Raw genomic sequence first — 6,238 nt, 5'->3', positions numbered from 1 at the left:
CATGCAGTAAATATTAGATCTTTCTTCCATAATTTCTCCCAGAGGTCAAATTCTATATTATGCCCTGTATCTGTTGCCCAGTGAATCATTGATGATTTTACCAGCTCATCTTTCATTTCCCATTCAAGTGTTTTCCTAACAACTCTCAACACCCTTAGCAGACTACAACTCCCAGGATTCTTTGGGGGAAGCCATGACTGTTGAAAATGATATGTTGATGCTTAAATGTGTAGTGTAGATGGGCCTTGTTTGAAGGTCAGGATTCTAAGGGAGTACCAAGTTAGATGGACCATTTATATCTTCAAAACCAGAACTGTAGCAGTTAAGACAGATTATATTTCCACTTTGCTGAGGGTCATAATATAGAACAATCAGGTAATTAAGAAATACCTTTCCTTCTGCATCCTCTATGTCTTCTGATCATTGGAAAGTGGCTGTGGGTCAAACTGTATGTGATGTGGGAGTTCTGTGGCTGGTAATCTTTGCATTCTGCAAAAAAGTAGCTGTAACATCCCACCACCTCCAATTTGGACCAGGGTTCCAGCAGAAGGAGAGGGCAATCTAAACCTCTGCCCTTGTACCATGATCCCGATCCAAATTCCCTACAAACCTGCCTTAGCTACACAGGGAGAAACTCACAGGCTCATTTTCCTCTCAGCACCTGGAAAGGGTGGGTGCAGTTTGGACCAAGCCTATGGTGTGAGGGCAAAGGGTTAAATCTCCCTTACCCAATCCAAATCGGCACACGCACTTAGTAGTTGCTACTTGCAAAATGGAAAAATAAACAGGCATTCGGAATCACGGAACTGAAACAAACCATTTGGCCAGAAGCAAACCTCAAAACTGTAGCTTCTTCCTATGACAACAGTCTTCAGTGTTTAGGACCTGATGTTGTTTCACTCTTTCCCTGGGCTAGTTTATCATTAAAGTCCGTTGCTAGGATGTCTTCCTGTGTCAACAAGGTTGCGTGGAAAGGAAGCAGTGCAGAGGTGGCGTATTGCCTCAGTCTCAAACGACAATGCCAAGCCACCTTGGAAGTGCAGCTGTCTCTACCCACAGAAAACAATGCCACAATTAATCGCTCAGGGACCATTAACCACATCATCAGCTGGGAAATGTCTCCCAATTTAAAGATTAGCCTTTAATGCGTCCCAAAATGACACAAGGAAAAAAATCATCATTTTCATTTCGAGCCAATGCTGGTTGCTGATGAATAATCACAACCCATGCCTGTAAATTTGGGGGTGCATGCCTACTCAGAAGCAAGTCCCACTGTGTTCCTCAGGCTTACTCCCAAACAGGGAATAGGGGTGTCTATTTCTTGTCTATGTCAATTGTGTATTTGTTCATTCAGAGGTCTGTTCCATTCTGTTTCCACATTCATCTGTGTTTATGTCCAATTGCACTAACACTTAGCTCCTCCTGCACAGATTGTTTTTGACTCCATATTAGAATAAGCTCTGGTAAGTGTAAATGGAATCATATAAATGGCCAAACTATAAACTCTTGTGCTCTGTAAACTGGGGCCAATTCTTCCCAGCCAAAATAAAAGGAGCGCTCTGCCTTCGGACACTTTGGGTATTGTTGTAGGCGTCCTTACTTTACCAACTTCAAGCTTGCTGATTTATAAAGGGAGAATAAAATTCACTGAGCCAAAAGACGCAACATGGGAAATAATTGTCTGACATGTTGTTGTTGTTGTTGTTGTTGTTGTTGTTGTTATATTTAGCCATTAACATTTATATACAGCCCTTCATCCACAGATCTCAGGGAAGTTCACAACATAAAATCACAAAATAAAAACCATAAAATATATAGCAAAAATAAGAACAACAACAAACCAACAATCCCCCCTCCCATATCTTTGAGGTGCTACCTCGTAAAGAGCAGTATTCATGTAGCCCCATTTCCAGCAATAGCAGGTCAGTCCCCTAGAAAACGTATGACCTGCAGTGACCTCATGTAATTGTTTACACAAATTCAATTGCATATCATGAGGACAGAGCCTGGTGTGCTGGAGCTCACATCAAAAGCTCACATCAGATGGGCATCATGCAGCCCTGAGCTACAATTGCATTTATTGTGCAAGAGAACACAGCTACATGGTTATGAATGAAGACATTGCACAGGCCTCTGTGCCTATTTCTGTTACAGGTCTGCTACATTAAAAATGTGCTAGACAAATTTGAGAGAGAAAACACACACAGTGGAATGTGGGTTGTTTATTGTATATTCTGCAACAGCTGTGAAATTTAACTCAAAGACCCAAAGAGCCTAAAGAGTGAAAAACACACATAAGAAAGTGAACTGGAAGATGAATGGGAAATAGTGCAAAGTTCTTAACCGCCCCCCCGCCCCCGGAAAAAAAAAACTTAATTCACGTTCTGTCCACTCTGCAATAACGGGAACAACTTTCAGCTAAAGTGCAGATATTTTTGATATATTCAGCGAATCTCATTAAACAGAACTAGGTTGTTCCAAGCACTGAACTTTGACTAGTAGAAGAGCATGAGCAAAAAGGATGCAGGGGTGTGCCTATTAATGCTGGGGTGGAGGGAGACTGCAGGTACAAAACAGTTGTTGAGTTCTTTAATGAGAAGTAAATATATGCTACAGGAAGCTGTCAGGCTAGAATTATAGAAACAAAAATAATAATCCAGCAATATGGGTTTTCCCACCTTGGTTTCAGGTGCAGCCAATGAGTCACATGAGAGTATTCCTTTAAAAATAAAAAGTTCACTGGATGCAACATACCGTATTTAAGCAACTTCCATAGAAACTTGTATTCACTGCATAATCTTTTCCTGATTCTTAATTACACATGGGTTTTAGGTTTCCAGCCTTTCGTCTGTTACCTGATCTGCTACAAATGTCTCTTAATCTGCATAGGTGACGCAAAGTTCTATGGATGAGTCACCTGGAAGCCATTGGGGTTCATAAACCGGAAAACATGGAGAAGATCAAGCTTTGCAGGCACACACATAATGCAAAACAAACAAAGAACTCCACATTATCTACAATATATTTTAGAAAGTGTTTGGTCCATCTGTTTGTCTGTCTGTCGGTTCTCTATAGCATTCAGAGACCTCTTGAGAAATTACCAGAAACCTGGCACAAGGACTCCCAAATTGGAGGTGGAGTTCTTCACCAACATTTGGACCCCAGGAGCAATTTGGAATCAAGATGGCAGACCATGTTTTCTGGCTCTCAGATGGACAACGCAATTAGTTAAATCCTTGCATTGTGTGGGGCAGGCTTCCCAAACCCAGTGAGCTCCAGAGGTTTTGAACCTCAAGTCCCATCATCTTTGACCATTGACTTTGCTGGAGCTGACAGGTGCTGCAATTTAGAACTGGAGAGCATCAAGTTGGGGCAGGCTGCTTATGTGTTTCAGAAACAGGACCTCCCTGTTGGTCACCGATTTCCTATTATACTGTGTCAGGAGACAAACATTAGTTTTCTCAAGACAGGAATGTGACATGATAAGGCCATTGTTTTCCTGGGTGTACACATGCATTTCTTTTGTCCTGCTGTTGCATCTGGTTAAGCAGGTTTTGCAAAATATTTTTTTAAGCCTGTAGAACCTGAGAGCAGAGACTATAGATGGATGTGTTCACACCCCAGTGCTTACGTCACACCACTGCCAGTCCTCTGAGAAGACACCTGATTACCCTCAGCCAATTTTTCTTTATAAGGAATTGTTGCTGTTCTTTTAAAAGCAGCAGCACTCGGTTCCACTTGGCATTCCATTTCCACAAGACATGCTTGTTTCCCACAGTTTGCAGGCCACCGCCAAGGTTATCCTAAAATGCAAATATTGATTTAGGCTTCTTTTAGTGAAAAACTCTTCATCGGGGAACCGGCTCCCTGGGCTCAAAACCGAAACTGATGACTCAGAAGCAAAGCCCTCTGAAAAAGTGCTCTTGGTTTCAAGGGAGGGATAAGCCTCTGTTTGGAGGGATAAGCCCTTATTTGGGCACTCGCGTCACATGATTAACAATTTCAGGGTCCTAAATTCCAAAAGGGGGGTCTTATGTGCGTACAGCAGGCTCTCAAATACAAACATGTCCCCCATCTGTGGATAGTTGGTGGTGGGGACTGGGGTTTGTGGCCCATAGGTGTCACCCCACTCTCTCCACCTGATTGTTAGTCAGTCCCCACCACCAACTATCCACTGGGCTTTTGTGAGGATAAAATGGAGAGGGGAAGAAGCGTGTATGCCACTGGGAACCTGTTTTCAGCCTGCGGCGTTAGCTCTTCATTAGCAAAAACAAGATCTCCACAGACTTGGTTGAGTGTCAGGCCTAATGAACAGAGCTGCTCATTCCCAGCGGTCTTCCTCCATGAAAATCAGTTGTCAAGAATGACAATCCCCACCTCCTCACAGCAGTCTAAATCGCCTGCTCTCCAGGGCTTCTTCCAAGCAATCAGAGATTGCAACTGCATGCAGCTAACCTCTCCTCTGCCCTTTTCATGCCTCTTCTGGTTCTGGGAGACAAGTAGGAAGGGGAGCTTGCCTCAGCAGGAGACCAGTGACTCCTTACCAACCTGACTTATCTCTGCCTCTTGGCCTCTATCCTCCGCTGCTTCAGCCTCTGCCTCTGATTCCGGATTTCTCTCTATCACAGACTCTCCCAGCTCACTAAGCCCTGTTACCTCTTCAGCTTCCAACGCCTCCTCTTCCCATTCTCCTGCCTCCTCTCCCTTTGTCGTCCCACCACTACTCCCCAGGCTCTGAGCCTTCTTCCCTTGGTGGTTCCCCAGCTGGTTCCTGCCACCAGTCCCATGCGCCCAACCAGTCCATGACAGCTGCCTTCCCTTCCACAAAGGGTGTATGGCCTTGGGAGAGACCTAAGCAACCAAACCCAGAGGCCTAGCAGACCGCATTTGGCCCACAGGCCTAAGGAGCCCCATTCCCAGGAGTAATGCACATGTAACCATTAATTTGCCTTTGGCTCCAAGAGTCGGAAATTGCAAATGAGTCTATAACACCGGCAAGGTACAGTTCCTAACACAGAGAGGTTATTTTGTAATTTCTAAGGAGCAAGGTGCCAGGATTTTGAGCCCGCTTGGAATCCACTCTGCCTGGCCTGCAACCGGCAGCAGTGACTCAAGTGAAAGTAGAAATGTACACATCACGCATTGCATGGTACAATCTGTGCATGAAGAAATGAGGAAAACACACACTTTAACACTTCCTTAACCACCTGCACTTTCCTCTGAGGAAGAACGAAAAGATCAAGATCAGTGTCAGGGACTGGCAGGACAGAGGAGGATGAGGCAGATCAGGCAAGTGAAGGGCTGGATGCTTCCCCATCCTCTCCTGCACCACTGTATCCCAGAATCAGGAGGGCACTGGGCTTCATTAACTATGAAGCCCAAAATCTGGGTTTCCCTCAAAATTGATGCCAAAGGTTTGCAGTCATTTTGCGGCGAAAACACTGCACTTTGCAGTGCCCCACGAATGGAGTAATTCATACAGCAAACCCAGATCCGTGGTTAATGCCCCCCCCCAAAAAAAACGCAACATTGTCTGATTCACTCCAAACCGGCACCAAACTTTGGCAAAAGTTTTTGTCTGAAAATCCCAACAGCAAATGGGAATAGAACTTAAGAAGGTTTTCAATGGAAAGGAAAGGTGGCGACAGCAGAACTCTGAGACTGTTGCTACATCACCACAAAAACCTCTGGGAAAGCCAATGACTTAAACAATGGTTTTAAAGAAATGAGGAGGAAAATACTTCTTTGGGGGAGTGGGGGGTGGGGATAAAGAAGAATAGAATGAGGTGGGGAGGGGAGGAGGAAGAGCACACTGAATTTAAGATTGAGGAAATGGCAAACGTGTCCTCTTTTTTGCTCTTCAAAATACGGCAACACTAGATGTGGCATTATCACAGCATGTGGCTGGCAGCTGGCGTAAAATATGGGAGAGCTGAAATCCCCCCCCCCCCATCAAATCACCTTACGGCATGGAGCTCATTGGTTTTGGTCATTTTGGTTGAATTATTCCAATTGCAGGATTGCAGGAGGTACGCTCTAGAAGGCTAAGGCAGGCAAGGACCCACAGCCCAGGTGGGGCTCACAAGCTCAGGGAGGAAGTATGTGATTCCTCAGCTGGAGTAGGCTCAGGACAGGCCGCATGCCTCGTCAAGCCCAGATGCTGCAGGATACTGCATCCTGGCCACCTTAACATGTGTAAGAGCTACCTGCTTTTTGCAGATTCCTTTGTTCTTATAAT

This window comes from Podarcis erhardii (genome assembly GCF_964252035.2).
Source record: "Podarcis erhardii genome assembly, chromosome: 13".
Taxonomy (NCBI): Eukaryota; Metazoa; Chordata; class Lepidosauria; order Squamata; family Lacertidae; genus Podarcis; species Podarcis erhardii.
This window is presented reverse-complemented; position numbering follows the sequence as displayed.